General features: G+C 43.5%; 8 non-coding genes and 15 pseudogenes across 8 annotated transcripts; all 23 read left to right on the forward strand.

Annotated features, from left to right (window-relative positions):
* The first annotated feature begins 123 nt into the window (after nt 1-123).
* On the forward strand, nt 124-242 carry LOC136723190 (5S ribosomal RNA). The gene has a single exon (XR_010806618.1). It is a non-coding gene; the product is annotated as a 5S ribosomal RNA (ribosomal RNA).
* A 207-nt stretch (nt 243-449) lies between these two features.
* On the forward strand, nt 450-568 carry LOC136723165 (uncharacterized; annotated as a pseudogene).
* A 224-nt stretch (nt 569-792) lies between these two features.
* On the forward strand, nt 793-911 carry LOC136723203 (5S ribosomal RNA). The gene has a single exon (XR_010806630.1). It is a non-coding gene; the product is annotated as a 5S ribosomal RNA (ribosomal RNA).
* A 209-nt stretch (nt 912-1,120) lies between these two features.
* On the forward strand, nt 1,121-1,239 carry LOC136723158 (uncharacterized; annotated as a pseudogene).
* Nucleotides 1,240-1,463: 224 nt separating this feature from the next.
* LOC136723167 (5S ribosomal RNA) lies at nt 1,464-1,582 on the forward strand. Its single transcript, XR_010806610.1, has one exon. It is a non-coding gene; the product is annotated as a 5S ribosomal RNA (ribosomal RNA).
* A 208-nt stretch (nt 1,583-1,790) lies between these two features.
* On the forward strand, nt 1,791-1,909 carry LOC136723215 (uncharacterized; annotated as a pseudogene).
* A 217-nt stretch (nt 1,910-2,126) lies between these two features.
* LOC136723209 (5S ribosomal RNA) lies at nt 2,127-2,245 on the forward strand. The gene has a single exon (XR_010806635.1). It is a non-coding gene; the product is annotated as a 5S ribosomal RNA (ribosomal RNA).
* A 208-nt stretch (nt 2,246-2,453) lies between these two features.
* LOC136723234 (uncharacterized) lies at nt 2,454-2,572 on the forward strand (annotated as a pseudogene).
* A 209-nt stretch (nt 2,573-2,781) lies between these two features.
* On the forward strand, nt 2,782-2,900 carry LOC136723206 (5S ribosomal RNA). The gene has a single exon (XR_010806633.1). It is a non-coding gene; the product is annotated as a 5S ribosomal RNA (ribosomal RNA).
* Nucleotides 2,901-3,121: 221 nt separating this feature from the next.
* Nucleotides 3,122-3,240, forward strand: LOC136723124 (5S ribosomal RNA). Its single transcript, XR_010806606.1, has one exon. It is a non-coding gene; the product is annotated as a 5S ribosomal RNA (ribosomal RNA).
* Nucleotides 3,241-3,784: 544 nt separating this feature from the next.
* Nucleotides 3,785-3,903, forward strand: LOC136723161 (uncharacterized; annotated as a pseudogene).
* A 224-nt stretch (nt 3,904-4,127) lies between these two features.
* LOC136723195 (5S ribosomal RNA) lies at nt 4,128-4,246 on the forward strand. Its single transcript, XR_010806623.1, has one exon. It is a non-coding gene; the product is annotated as a 5S ribosomal RNA (ribosomal RNA).
* Nucleotides 4,247-4,456: 210 nt separating this feature from the next.
* On the forward strand, nt 4,457-4,575 carry LOC136723138 (uncharacterized; annotated as a pseudogene).
* Nucleotides 4,576-4,785: 210 nt separating this feature from the next.
* On the forward strand, nt 4,786-4,904 carry LOC136723157 (uncharacterized; annotated as a pseudogene).
* Nucleotides 4,905-5,124: 220 nt separating this feature from the next.
* Nucleotides 5,125-5,243, forward strand: LOC136723147 (uncharacterized; annotated as a pseudogene).
* Nucleotides 5,244-5,794: 551 nt separating this feature from the next.
* LOC136723149 (uncharacterized) lies at nt 5,795-5,913 on the forward strand (annotated as a pseudogene).
* Nucleotides 5,914-6,129: 216 nt separating this feature from the next.
* LOC136723171 (uncharacterized) lies at nt 6,130-6,248 on the forward strand (annotated as a pseudogene).
* Nucleotides 6,249-6,462: 214 nt separating this feature from the next.
* LOC136723160 (uncharacterized) lies at nt 6,463-6,581 on the forward strand (annotated as a pseudogene).
* A 212-nt stretch (nt 6,582-6,793) lies between these two features.
* Nucleotides 6,794-6,912, forward strand: LOC136723168 (uncharacterized; annotated as a pseudogene).
* Nucleotides 6,913-7,127: 215 nt separating this feature from the next.
* Nucleotides 7,128-7,246, forward strand: LOC136723181 (uncharacterized; annotated as a pseudogene).
* Nucleotides 7,247-7,462: 216 nt separating this feature from the next.
* Nucleotides 7,463-7,581, forward strand: LOC136723194 (5S ribosomal RNA). Its single transcript, XR_010806622.1, has one exon. It is a non-coding gene; the product is annotated as a 5S ribosomal RNA (ribosomal RNA).
* A 209-nt stretch (nt 7,582-7,790) lies between these two features.
* LOC136723159 (uncharacterized) lies at nt 7,791-7,909 on the forward strand (annotated as a pseudogene).
* Nucleotides 7,910-8,130: 221 nt separating this feature from the next.
* Nucleotides 8,131-8,249, forward strand: LOC136723227 (uncharacterized; annotated as a pseudogene).
* The last annotated feature ends 5,808 nt before the right edge of the window (nt 8,250-14,057 follow it).

The raw sequence follows: 14,057 nt of genomic DNA on the forward strand, positions 1-14,057 counted from the left end.
CCTTTGCTGCACTGATATTTTTCCATCCATTTTTCTTTTTTCTTTTTTTTATTTTTTTTTTTTGCTGGAAGTTCCGTCAATACCCGCCAACCTTTAAGAGACATCATGCAGCCAAGCCTTTCAGCTTGTGGCCACACCGTCCTGAATGCGCCCGATCTCGTCAGATCTCGGAAGCTAAACGGGGCAGGGCCTGGTCAGTACTTGGATGGGAGACCTCCTAGAAATACCAGGTGCTGCAAGCTTTTTACGTCTCCTGGGTAACTTCATCGTAGCTCTTAATACTCTCTTTCTGTCTCCAGGAGATATAATTGAAGAATTGTACACGTACCCGGCTACTTTCAACACCTTTTGCTGCACTGGTATATTTCCCTCTATTTTTCTTTTTTTTTGCTGGCAGTTCCGTCAATACCCGCCAGCCTTTAAGAGACATCATGCAGCCAGGCATCTCGGCTTGCGGCCACACCATCCTGAACGCGCCCGATCTCGTCAGATCTCGGAAGCTAAACGCGGCAGGACCTGGTCAGTACATGAAAGTGAGACCTCCTGGAAATACCTAGTGCTGCAAGCTTTTACGTCTCCTGGGTAACTTTATCGTAGCTCTTATTACTCTCTCTCTGTCTGGAGGAGATATAATTGAAGTATTGTACACGTATCCAGCTACTGTCAACACCCTTTGCTGCACTGATATTTTTCCATCCATTTTTCTTTTTACTTTTTTTCTTTTTTTTTTTTGCTGGAAGTTCCGTCAATACCCGCCAACCTTTAAGAGACATCATGCAGCCAGGCCTTTCGGCTTGTGGCCACACCATCCTGAATGCGCCCGATCTCGTCAGATCTCGGAAGCTAAACGGGGCAGGGCCTGGTCAGTACTTGGATGGGATACCTCCTAGAAATACCAGGTGCTGCAAGCTTTTTACGTCTCCTGGGTAACTTCATCGTAGCTCTTAATACTCTCTTTCTGTCTCCAGGAGATATAATTGAAGAATTGTACACGTACCCGGCTACTTTCAACACCCTTTGCTGCACTGGTATATTTCCCTCTATTTTTCTTTTTTTTTTTGCTGGCAGTTCCGTCAATACCCGCCAGCCTTTAAGAGACATCATGCAGCCAGGCATCTCGGCTTGCGGCCACACCATCCTGAACGCGCCCGATCTCGTCAGATCTTGGAAGCTAAACGGGGTTGGACCTGGTCAGTACATGAAAGTGAGACCTCCTGGAAATACCTAGTGCTGCAAGCTTTTTCGTCTCCTGGGTAACTTTATCGTAGCTCTTAATACTCTCTCTCTGTCTGGAGGAGATATAATTGAAGTATTGTACACGTATCCAGCTACTGTCAACACCCTTTGCTGCACTGATATTTTTCCATCCATTTTTCTTTTTTGTTTTTTTCTTTTTTTTTTTTGCTGGAAGTTCCGTCAATACCCGCCAACCTTTAAGAGACATCATGCAGCCAGGCCTTTCGGCTTGCGGCCACACCATCCTGAACGCGCCCGATCTCGTTAGATCTCGGAAGCTAAACGGGGCAGGGCCTGGTCAGTACTTGGATGGGAGACCTCCTAGAAATACCAGGTGCTGCAAGCTTTTTACGTCTCCTGGGTAACTTCATCGTAGCTCTTAATACTCTCTTTCTGTCTCCAGGAGATATAATTGAAGAATTGTACACGTACCCGGCTACTTTCAACACCCTTTGCTGCACTGGTATATTTCCCTTTATTTTTCTTTTTTTTCTGCTGGCAGTTCCGTCAATACCCGCCAACCTTTAAGAGACATCATGCAGCCAGGCCTTTTGACTTGTGGCCACACCGTCCTGAATGCGCCCGATCTCGTCAGATCTCGGAAGCTAAACGGGGCAGGGCCTGGTCAGTACTTGGATGGGAGACCTCCTAGAAATACCAGGTGCTGTAAGCTTTTTACGTCTCCTGGGTAACTTCATCGTAGCTCTTAATACTCTCTATCTGTCTCCAGGAGATATAATTGAAGAATTGTACACGTACCCGGCTACTTTCAACACCTTTTCCTGCACTGATATTTTTCCCTCCATTTTTCTTTTTTTTTTTTTTTTTTTGCTGGAAATTCCGTCAATACCCGCTAGCCTTTAAGAGACATCATGCAGCCAGACATCTCGGCTTGCGGCCACACCATCCTGAATGCGCCCGATCTCGTCAGATCTCGGAAGCTAAACGGGGCAGGGCCTGGTCAGTACTTGGATGGGAGACCTCCTAGAAATACCAGGTGGTGCAAGCTTTTTACGTCTCCTGGGTAACTTCATCGTAGCTCTTAATACTCTCTTTCTGTCTCCAGGAGATATAATTGAAGAATTGTACACGTACCCGGCTACTTTCAACACCCTTTGCTGCACTGGTATATTTCCCTTTATTTTTCTTTTTTTTCTGCTGGCAGTTCCGTCAATACCCGCCAGCCTTTAAGAGACATCATGCAGCCAGGCATCTCGGCTTGCGGCCACACCATCCTGAACGCGCCCGATCTCGTCAGATCTCGGAAGCTAAACGGGGCAGGACCTGGTCAGTACATGAATGTGAGACCTCCTGGAAATACCTGGTGCTGCAAGCTTTTACGTCTCCTGGGTAACTTTATCGTAGCTCTTAATACTCTCTATCTGTCTGGAGGAGATTTAATTGAAGTATTGTACACGTACCCAGCTACTGTCAACACCCTTTGCTGCACTGATATTTTTCCATCCATTTTTTTTTTTTTTTTTTGCTGGAAGTTCCGTCAATACCCGCCAACCTTTAAGAGACATCATCCAGCCAGGCCTTTCGGCTTGTGGCCACACCGTCCTGAATGCGCTCGATCTCGTCAGATCTCGGAAGCTAAACGGGGCAGGGCCTGGTCAGTACTTGGATGGGAGACCTCCTAGAAAAACCAGGTGCTGCAAGCTTTTTACGTCTCCTGGGTAACTTCATCGTAGCTCTTAATACTCTCTTTCTGTCTCCAGGAGATATAATTGAAGAATTGTACATGTACCCGGCTACTTTCAACACCCTGTCCTGCACTGATATTTTTCCCTCCATTTTTCTATTTATTTATTTTTTATTTTTTGCTGGAAGTTCCGTCAATACCCGCCAGCCTTTAAGAGACATCATGCAGCCAGGCCTCTTGGCTTGCGGCCACACCGTCCTGAACACGCCCGATCTCATCAGATCTCGGAAGCTAAGCGGGGCAGGGCCTGGTCAGTACTTGGATGGGTGACCTCCTGGAAATACCAGGTGCTGCAAGCTTTTTACGTCTCCTGGGTAACTTCATCATAGCTCTTAATACTCTCTTTCAGTCTGTAGGAGATATTATTGAAGAATTGTACACGTACCCGGCTACTTTCAAAACCCTTTGCTGCACTGATATTTTTCCCTCCATTTTTCTTTTTTCTTTTTTTTTTTGCTGGAAGTTCCGTCAATACCCGCCAGCCTTAAAGAGACATCATGCAGCCGGGCCTCTCGGCTTTCGGCCACACCGTCCTGAATGCGCATGATATCGTCAGATCTCGGAAGCTAAACGGGGCAGGACCTTGTCAGTACTTGAATGTGAGACCTCCTGGAAATACCAGGTGCTGCAAGCTTTTACGTCTCCTGGGTAACTTTATCGTAGCTCTTAATACTCTCTTTCAGTCTGCAGGAGATATAATTGAAGAATTGTACACGTACCCGGCTACTTTCAACACCCTTTGCTGCACTGGTATATTTCCCTCTATTTTTCTTTTTTTTTTTTGCTGGCAGTTCCGTCAATACCCGCCAGCCTTTAAGAGACATCATGCAGCCAGGCATCTCGGCTTGCGGCCACACCATCCTGAACACGCCCGATCTCGTCAGATCTCGGAAGCTAAACGGGGCAGGACCTGGTCAGTACATGAATGTGAAACCTCCTGGAAATACCTAGTGCTACAAGCTTTTACGTCTCCTGGGTAACTTTATCGTAGCTCTTAATACTCTCTCTCTGTCTGGAGGAGATATAATTGAAGTATTGTACACGTATCCAGCTACTGTCAACACCCTTTGCTGCACTGATATTTTTCCATCCATTTTTCTTTTTTCTTTTTTTCTTTTTTTTTTTTGCTGGAAATTCCGTCAATACCCGCCAACCTTTAAGAGACATCATGCAGCCAGGCCTTTCGGCTTGTGGCCACACCGTCCTGAATGCGCCCGATCTCGTTAGATCTCGGAAGCTAAACGGGGCAGGGCCTGGTCAGTACTTGGATGGGAGACCTCCTAGAAATACCAGGTGCTGCAAGCTTTTTACGTCTCCTGGGTAACTTCATCGTAGCTCTTAATACTCTCTTTCTGTCTCCAGGAGATATAATTGAAGAATTGTACACGTACCCGGCTACTTTCAACCCCCGTTGCTGCACTGGTATATTTCCCTCTATTTTTCTTTTTTTTTTTTGCTGGCAGTTCCGTCAATACCCGCCAGCCTTTAAGAGACATCATGCAGCCAGGCCTTTGGACTTGTGGCCACACCGTCCTGAATGCGCCCGATCTCGTCAGATCTCGGAAGCTAAACCGGGCAGGGCCTGGTCAGTACTTGGATGGGAGACCTCCTAGAAATACCAGCTGCTGCAAGCTTTTTACGTCTCCTGGGGAACTTCATCGTAGCTCTTAAAACTCTCTTTCTGTCTCCAGGAGATATAATTGAAGAATTGTACACGTACCCGGCTACTTTCAACACCCTTTGCTGCACTGGTATATTTCCCTCTATTTTTCTTTTTTTTTTTTGCTGGCAGTTCCGTCAATACCCGCCAGCCTTTAAGAGACATCATGCAGCCAGGCATCTCGGCTTGCGGCCACACCATCCTGAACGCGCCCGATCTCGTCAGATCTCGGAAGCTAAACGGGGCAGGACCTGGTCAGTACATGAATGTGAGACCTCCTTGAAATACCTCGTGCTGCAAGCTTTTACGTCTCCTGGGTAACTTTATCGTAGCTCTTAATACTCTCTATCTGTCTGGAGGAGATATAATTGAAGAATTGTACATGTACCCGGCTACTTTCAACACCCTTTGCTGCACTGATATTTTTCCCTCCCTTTTTCTATTTTTTTTTTTTTTTTTTTTTGCTGGAAGTTCCGTCAATACTTGCCAGCCTTTAAGAGACATCATGCAGCCAGGTCTCTTGGCTTGCGGCCACACCGTCCTGAACGCGCCTGATCTCATCATATCTCGGAAACTAAACGGGGCAGGGTCTGGCCAGTACTTGGTTGGGTGACCTCCTGGAAATACCTGGTGCTGCAAGCTTTTTACGTCTCCTGGGTAACTTCATCGTAGCTCTTAATACTCTCTTTCAGTCTGGAGGAGATATTATTGAAGAATTGTACACGTACCCGGCTACTTTCAACAGCCTTTGCTGCACTGATATTTCTCCCTCCATTTTTATTTTTATTTTTTATTTTTTCTGGAAGTTCCATCAATATCCGCCAGCCTTTAAGAGACATCATGCAACCAGGCATCTCGGCTTGCGGACACACAGACCTGAACGCGCTTGATCTCGTCAGATCTCGGAAACGAAACGGGGCAGGACCTGGTCAGTACTTGGATGGGAGAACTCCTGGAAATACCAGGTGCTGCCAGCTTTTTACGTCTGCTGGGTAACTTTATCGTAGCTCTTGATACTCTCTTTCAGTCTGGAGGAGATATAATTGAAGTATTGTACACGTACCCGGTTACTTTCAACACCCTTTGCTGCACTGATATTTTTCCCTCCATTTTTCTTTTTTCTTCATTATTTAGCTGGAAGTTCCGTCAATATCCTCCAGCCTTTAAGAGACATCATGCAGCCAGGCCTCTTGGCATGCGGACACATTGTCCTGAATGTGCCCGATCTCATCAGATCTCGGAAGCTAAACGGGGCAGGGCCTGGTCAGTACTTGAATGTGAGAACTCGTGGAAATACCTGGTGCTGCAAGCTTTTTACGTCTCCTGGGTAACTTTATCATAGCTCTTCATTCTCTTTTTCTGTCTGGAGGAGATATAATTGAAGAATTGTACACGTACCCGACTACTTTCAACACCCTTTGCTGCAGTGGTATTTTTCCCTCCATTTTTCTTTTTTCTTTTTTATTTTGCTGGAAGTTCCGTCAATACCCTCCAGCCTTTAAGAGACATCATGCAGCCAGGCCTCTTGGCATGCGGACACATTGTCCTGAACGCGCCCGAACTCATCAGATCTCGGAAGCTAAACGGGGCAGGACCTGGTCAGTACTTGAATGTGAGACCTCCTAGAAAAACCTGGTGCTGCAAGCTTTTACGTCTCCTGGGTAACTTCATCGTAGCTCTTTATACTCTCTTTCTGTCTGGAGGAGATATAATTGAAGTATTGTACACGTACCCGGCTACTTTTAACACCCTTTGCTGCACTGATATTTTTCCCTCCATTTTTCTTTTTTCATTTTTTTTTGCTGGAAGTTCTGTCAATACCCTCCAGCCATTTAGAGACATCATGCAGCCAGGCCTCTTGGCTTGCGGCCACACCGTCCTGAACGCGCCCGATCTCGTCAGACCTTGGAAACTAAACGGGCCAGGGCCTGGTCATTACTTGAATGTGGGACCTCCTGGAAATACCTGGTGCTGCAAGCTTTTACGTCTCCTGGGTAACTTCATCGTAGCTCTTTATACTCTCTTTCTGTCTGGAGGAGATATAATTGAAGTATTGTACACGTACCTGGCTACTTTCAACATCCTTTGCTGCACTGATATTTTTCCCTCCGTTTTTCTTTTTTTTTTTTTTTGCTGGAAGTTCCGTCAATACCCGCCAACCATTAAGAGACATCATGCAGCCAGGCCTCTCGGCTTGTGTCCACACCGTCCTGAACGCGCTTGATCTCGTCAGATCGCGTAAGCTGAACGGGGCAGGTCCTGGTCAGTACTTGGATGGGTGACCTCCTGGAAATACCAGGTGCTGCAAGCTTTATACGTCTCTTGGGTAACTTCATCGTAGCTCGTAATACTCTCTTTCAGTCTGGAGGAGATATAATTGAAGAATTGTACCCGTACCCGGCTACTTTCAACACCCTTTGCTGCACTGATATTTTTCCCTCCATTTTTCTTTTTTCTTTTTTTTTTGCCGGAAGTTCCGTCAATACCCTCCAGCCTTTAAGAGACATCATGCAGCCAGGCTTTTTGGCTTGCGGCCACACCGTCCTGAACGCGCCCGATCTTGTCAGATCTAGGAAGCAAAACATGGCAGGACCTGGTCTGTATTTGGATTGGTGACCTCCTGGAAAAACTAGGTACTGCAAGCTTTTTACGTCTCCTGGGTAACTTCATCGTAGCTCTTAATACTCTCTTTCTGTCAGGAGAAGATACAATTGAAGAAATGTACACGTACCCGGCAACTTTCAACACCCTTTGCTGCACTGATATTTTTCCCTCCATTTTTCTTTTTTCTTTTTTTTTTTGCTGGAAGGTCCGTCAAAACCCGCCCGCCTTTAAGAGACATCATGCTGCCAGGCCTCTCGGCTTGCGGCCATGCCGTCCTGAACACGACCGATCTCATCAGATCTCGGAAGCTAAACAGGGCAGGGCCTGGTCAGTACTTGGATGGGTGACCTCCTGGAAATACCAGGTACTGCAAGCTTTATACGTCTCCTGGGTAACATCATCGTAGATCTTAATACTCTCTTTCTGTCTGGAGGAGATATAATTGAAGAAATGTACACGTACCCGGCTACTTTCAACACCCTTTGCTGAACTGATATTTTTCCCTCCATTTTTCTTTTTTTATTTGCTGGAAGTTCCGTCAACACCCGTCAGCCTTTAAGAGACATCATGCAGCCAGGCCTCTCGGCTTGCGGCTACACCGTCCTGGACCCACCCCGTCTCGTCAGATCTCGGAAGCTAAACGGGGCATGGCCTGGTCAGTACTTGGATGGGAGATCTCCTAGAAATACCAGGTGCTGCAAGCTTTTTACGTCTCCTGGGTAACTTCATCGTAGCTCTTAATACTCTCTTTCTGTCTGGAGGAGATATAATTGAAGAATTGTACACGTTCCCGGCTACTTTCAACACCCTTTCCTGCACTGTTATTTTTCCCTCCATTTTTTTATTTTTTTATTTTTTATTTTTTGCTGGAAATTCCGTCAATACCCGCCAGCCTTTAAGAGACATCATGCAGCCAGGCATCTCGGCTTGCGGCCACACCGTCCTGAACGTGCCCGATCTCGTCAGACCTTGGAAACTAAACGGGCCAGGGCCTGGTTAGTACTTGGATGGGTGACCTCCAGGAAATACCAGGTGATGCAAGCTTTTTACGTCTCCTGGGTAACTTCATCGTAGCTCTTAATACTCTTTATCTGTCTGGAGGAGATATAATTGAAGTATTGTACACTTTGTCTTAGGGACAGTCTGGCTAGCAGTGACTGAGTGGTTGACAGACGACAAGCAATGGAATGTACGTGCTCTGTGATGTCATAGCAGTCAGCTGAGAGAGGCTCGTGATGTCATCACTGAGCTGTCTGTCTGTCTGTCTGTCTGTCTGTCTCTCTCTCTCTCTCTTTCTCTCTCTCTCTCTCTCTCTCTTCCTCTCAATTCAATTCTTTTGTATTGTCAAAGCAATTGGACATACATACATACATATATATATATATATATATATATATATATATATACATACATACATACATCCATACATGCTAGAAAGTCATTACAATGTTATCTTAAAGGCTAACTAAGCAGAACATATATCATTATAGAACAGAGTTCATAGGTCAACACATGGTTTTAGGGAACAGGCACGTAGGTCATACCGTTTGACAATGTCTCCAAGGTTCTCATCGTAAATAACAAACAGAAATCAAACTATCGTCTGGGCTGACCTTCTAGCTTGACCGTATCTTTCTTAAGTATACAAGAGAGAAAAACAGGTGTAAGAAAATAATTTCTAATTTTCCTTCTACACATATATACATACATACATACATATGTAGCGTTATGTTGGGTGTATTTGGATAAGAGCATTTGGGCTCTGAGCTGAAGCACTGATCTAAAGAAGACCTCTCCCCCCCCAAAGTTATCAGATTTCCTTAGCTCATCAGCTTGGAACTGGTTTGCATCAAAGTGACAGTTTTGGGGAGGATGGCACCGAGAAGAGGCCAAATAGTTTGGAATTCTGCTATGAGATGTCTGGAGAAAGGGGCCTGTAGGTGATAAAAACTCTTTGAAGTGGATGAGAGCCGAAATCCCGACATAGAGCTACGAACCCAGGCCAACCGGCATTTCCAAAAGATGGCATGGATTGACATCAGTCATAAATAAAGCCTCCCTCCAATAGGACACTGGGGGCTGAAACCGAAATCCAATCTCAAGAACTCAGGGACCAATCACCTACTGATCTGACAGACTATAAGGAACAGCGGACAGTCTTTCTCTCTCTCTCTCTCTCACCTGAACCAGAAACTCGCTGCCACAGCTCAACCTGTAGCTCTGTTGCCAGAACCGGAATCAGAAACCAACCAAGTCTTTGCCGGCAACAGAAGAGTTAAACTGGGAGAAGGAGATTGAGCGAATAATTATTTTAAAGGACTTTATTAAATAAATAACTTCACAGACCCACCTGATCAGTGGAGTTTTACAGCTGGACAATTGACTAAGTCGACTGAATACGAAAGTGTCAGTCACTTAAATAGCTATTTGAGTCTTAAGAAACTTGACCCTTGGAACAAACAGGGCCCTGCTTTCCTCAAAGACTTCGTCTTCAAGTAACTACGGTGGAACCATGCTTACAAAGAAGATTTTGTGCACAACCTTGGAGCCTTCAAACCAATGGAAAATCTGTTTGGAAAAGACTCTACATTCGCGAAACCCCAACTTCCAGGTGCATCGACTGAGTGGAAGTTCTTGGACAAAGCTGAACCGGACTGCCTTTGTTCCAAACCACACGGACCTCGTGCCGTGTGCTGTTATCTGAGCCCGAAGCCAGAGAGGCCTCTCTGCGACGAAGTTCACATAAGTTTAACAGTTTGGAGTTTGTGATTCATGACATTTGAGAAATCAATTAGAAATGTTAATCTGTGATTCATAACTCTAGAATGTGTAATATCATTTAGTTTTCTTAAATATAAATGTGAGTTGCATTAAACTGTTTTGTTGATAATTTTAGAAATAAAATCTGTCAACGCCGAGAAATATCTTCTCATTCCTGTTTAACTGTTTAGTCTGAAATTGACACAAGTTAATAGACATTAGATTATTGGTGGCCCTGCCTATCCTTAATCATTGAATAATAATCAGTTAAGGGAAATTGTGGTAACAAATAGGATCTTTCTCGGCACCTAAACGTAAATGAGACTGATATATATATAACGAGAAGTTACCTGACATAAATACTAACCTGCGTAGTTATTTAATGTCTGACTAATAATACTAACGAGAGACTCACCTTCGTCTTACTAACCGGTATTGTAGTCAATGTGTTTATAACCTTTTTTGTTTAATGATTTGTGTGTTATCATATGCGATCCCATGGTCTTTGATTTGGTCACGGAAGTGATTTGTCTTTGATTTGTTGATCTAGAGTTGAATTTTAATTAGTTTTTCCCTTTTGTATAATTAGTGTAGTGCTACATTTAGTCTTTGTTTTTGAATAAATTTGACAATTTATATCTTTGGAATTGGTGTCTGCATCCAATTATTACAGAAAATGAGTTCTACAAGATTCCAGGATTCGTGATAAGGTGATACTATAAATTCACTTCTTTAATTGAATTTTATAAGTGTACCTTACGCTACACCTTTGACCACCACGTCTTCCTCCTCCCACTGCTTGACCTCTATTGTGACCTGGATCACCTGCCGGCTCCATGTTATCGCTGTGTTGTTGAGGTGGATAGCACGCATTTCACTCGATACTCGTACCACAATGTGAAATCAATCATCAATAACCAGTTGGCAGTATTGGAAAAGCAATTACAAGGGCCTGCATACATGCAGTAATGTCAAATCTGATGTGGAAGAACAATTCCTTTATCCCTCTGTTCTCCACCAGGGTTGTGCTGATCGCCTCGATTGGCAAGTTTGCAGTGTGAGGAGTGGATCCATGTCGTCGTTCCTAGGCACTTCACAGCTGTGTGGGTGGTCAGGAGCACCTGGTAGGGCCCTGTCCACCTGGGCTGTTGGGAGGACTTTCTCTTGTGTGCTTTGATATACACAGTCATCTTGCTGGAAGGGGTGGTAAACCTGCTGGGATGGTTCAGTCTGGGCGGCTTTCATCTGTGAATGGACAGCTTCGAAAGCACGTGTTAGTCCCATACAAAAAGACAACATAGCATCATCCATCAAGTGGATGTCCATTTCCCTTACAGACAATGGAGGAGTGATGGAGAGTCTCATAAGTCATCCCATAATAATCTCACACGGAGAAAGACCTGTTTTTCTCAATTTGCTGACGATTTCATTGTCATTAGGACTATAGGAAGGGGATCTGGACGTTTGAGTCCTGTTTGTTTGCATATATTAGACAGCTTATTCTTTAATATCCCATTTTGTTTCTCCACTGCTCCAGCTGACTGAGCCTGATGGGGCAGTGAAAATGTTGTTTACCTCGCAGGGCTTTGCATAGTTCCTGCACTATTGTCCCAGTGAAGTGAGTGTTCCTATCACTGGAAATTTCCCTGGAATGCGAAATCTACATATAACATCCCTTAACTGTATTTTTGCTACTTTTACTACTTCAGCCTTCCTACGGGATAGGCTTCAACCCATTTAGAACACCTATATATTATTACAAGTATATATTCATATCCACAACATTTAAGCTCTTGAACACAATCTATTTGCATATTGCAGGATTATGAGCTTGACAAATGTGGCAAGTTCTACAATATTGCTAAGCTGTTACTATAAAACCTGGGGCAAACCAATTTAAAAGACTGATGCACACATCCCCCCTTTGCCCGTGTGGCCAACACCATGCGCCACATGGGCAAACCAGGGAAAGAGTGCCTGTGAGGCAACCAATGCATTAGCAAATGTTTGAGCTCTCTTATGGAAGGTGCAGTGGCCAGTTGCAATTTCCTGGAGCTTTTACAGTGCATCTCAAATTAAATTTCATCCAGCCCCAGGTCATAAAAGTCAAACCCTAGTTACGACATACATAACACATACATTTTGTTGCTTCAAAGAGAATACAAAAGTCAGCAAAACATTCTTTTTTACAAATTCAGTTTGTAAACTGTATTGTACATATATTTGTTGCGTTTTGATTTATAAACATTATACATTGTACAAATCTTAAGTGAAGGGCAATGGACTGATTCTGACTTCATGGCTGTCATTCTATTCATTTGAATAATGTGACATCTCCACTAATAGTACATTATAAATTAAACTATCAATAGAAGAATATGTGCTACTGCGGACGTCATCTGAGCAGTTTCACAATATATTGTAGATTCCTATAATCTGGAAAACCTTTAATTATAGTATTTTAACTTATTTCTCCACTGAGTCAAGCATCACTTCAGCGTAGTGGACCTCAGCATTGGTCTGTTCAAGTTGCTGTGAGGCTGTCTTTAAAGCCGCGCCCTTGGCCTACTGTGTCTCAACAAGAACACCAGCATCTTCTCCATATGGGTCAGACATCGGTTCCTTCAGGACACGATTCATAATATGCATATCTGCCATGTGGAATAAATCAGTCTGAAGACACAATGTGTGGTTCACACAACATCAGAGATCGTCCTTATAAAAGGCATCTCTATCACATTAGTTGACATTCGCACAATCTATAAGGTTTCTAGTAAAGGGACAATTCAAAATAATAATAATCTTGATTCCAATTTATCTCATTTATCAAATTATTTCAGTACAGCACTCAGCTGTCGTCAGCAGCATCATATCTCCTGTGTTTATTGAATCAGCTTTACTTCCTAGTGTAGATACTCTTTTTGTGTGGAGTTGTCAAAGTTTCAAAACAATGTGCTTATCTTTGTCCTTTTATCTAACTTAAATACCTGAGACCATTACAATAACTATTACAGCAGCTCCTTCAACACCATAGTTAATAGTAGTTGGGTAAATGATGGCAGTTATTAATCTTTGTTTCTCAATTCATTTTTTACCAATAAACCATAATTTGAAATTATTTCCATACTCCTATTATTCCTATTTTCATTATTATTAGTTTTATGCGGTTGTCATCTAGTATGTGACGTATTCGTCTGTATCAACATCAATATTATTATCATTATTAATACAAGCAGTGTAAATTACCATTCATTACACTCTTGCTCTGTTTGTAATAAGTTATGAACCCTTACACGTACTTACAGTCTCTGCCTTGTCTCTGACTTCTCTCTCTCTCTCTCTCTCTCTCTCTCTCTCTCTCTCTCTCTCTCATCTCAGGCTGCTTGTCTGCTCAGGCGAACAGGGGGAGCAGAGGAGCACATACGGCCCTTGCCCCCTGCCCCCCTCTTCCTAATTGATAGGGTATTTCTGTTTGTGAAAGGACTATTTCCAAACAGTTTTATAACTTGCCATGACTATGTTTCATTAAATTAGTTATGTTACACCTTTAGTTATACCTGTAGTAACTTCATTATTTTCCCTCATATTCCAGTCAATCACCATCAGAGTCTCTCGTGGCAGTACATTTGTCTCACACAGAACAAACTCTCCTTTCTCAACCGCTTTCAATTTTGGATAACATCGCACTGCATCCCAACAGCTGTTCTTTCTCCTATTCGTAATTTCTTACAAGAAAATGCAAGTTATATTTGATCGATTTGTATTATTACTATTTATATACATTTCACTACATTATTGTAGTTAATGAATGTATTTAATCTTTGGAAAATAAGCCTTTTCATTATTCTGAATAATGATGTCCAGGTACTTCAGGAAAGCACATTTTCAAAAAATGTGTCCAGTCAATGATTTCCCCAACTAAGAACCTGCGTGGGCACTAAGACTGTCCTCCTGCGTGGCTCATGTCTTTATTGTGTCACTTCCTCCTATTGAAGTCCAATCTACACCAGTACAGGTTCAGAAGAACTGTTCCCGAATCCAGATTGAACTGATCAATAGTTAATTTCTTACCTACACATTGTATTTAGGGAT

Source organism: Amia ocellicauda, unplaced genomic scaffold (assembly GCF_036373705.1).
Source record: "Amia ocellicauda isolate fAmiCal2 unplaced genomic scaffold, fAmiCal2.hap1 HAP1_SCAFFOLD_153, whole genome shotgun sequence".
NCBI classification, from domain to species: Eukaryota; Metazoa; Chordata; class Actinopteri; order Amiiformes; family Amiidae; genus Amia; species Amia ocellicauda.